This window comes from Botryllus schlosseri, unplaced genomic scaffold (genome assembly GCF_051294905.1).
Source record: "Botryllus schlosseri isolate E-star unplaced genomic scaffold, Bs_hap1 Bs28a, whole genome shotgun sequence".
Lineage (NCBI taxonomy): Eukaryota > Metazoa > Chordata > Ascidiacea > Stolidobranchia > Styelidae > Botryllus > Botryllus schlosseri.
The window spans coordinates 165,001-165,492 of record NW_027648637.1 but is presented as its reverse complement, the minus strand read 5'-3'; positions in this window follow the sequence as shown (position 1 = coordinate 165,492).

The window sequence follows — 492 nt, the reverse complement described above, 5'->3', positions numbered from 1 at the left end:
GCCTCCCGGCGCCCGGAAAACGGTGTATTCGCGATCTACGGGCTCCCACGAGTCCGCCGATGTGCGGGAAATCGGAATCGGAGAAAAAAAAATTTCGACAATACTCGGATTTTTTCTAAGTCCGAACCCCCGGAAAAACGACTAAGTCCGAAATTTTCCTCGGCAAAAGTTGATTTTTTTCGCCGGCCAAAAGTCATCCATAAGAGCCCGCACACGAAGTTTGGAACCGATCCGAGCAAGTCCGGCCGACCTACCGTAGGCTCCCATGTTAAAGTATGGGCGAGGTCGAAAAACGACCAAGTCCGAAATTTTCCTCGGAAAAAGTTGAACTTTTTTGCCGGCCAAAAGTCATCCATAAGAGGCCGCACACGAAGTTTGGAGCCGATCCGAGCAAGTCCGGCGCGCCCGCCCATGTTAAGGTACGGGCCCTATGCTAAGGTATAGGCGGGGGTCGAAAAACGACTAAGTCCGAAATTTTCCTCGGAAAAAGTT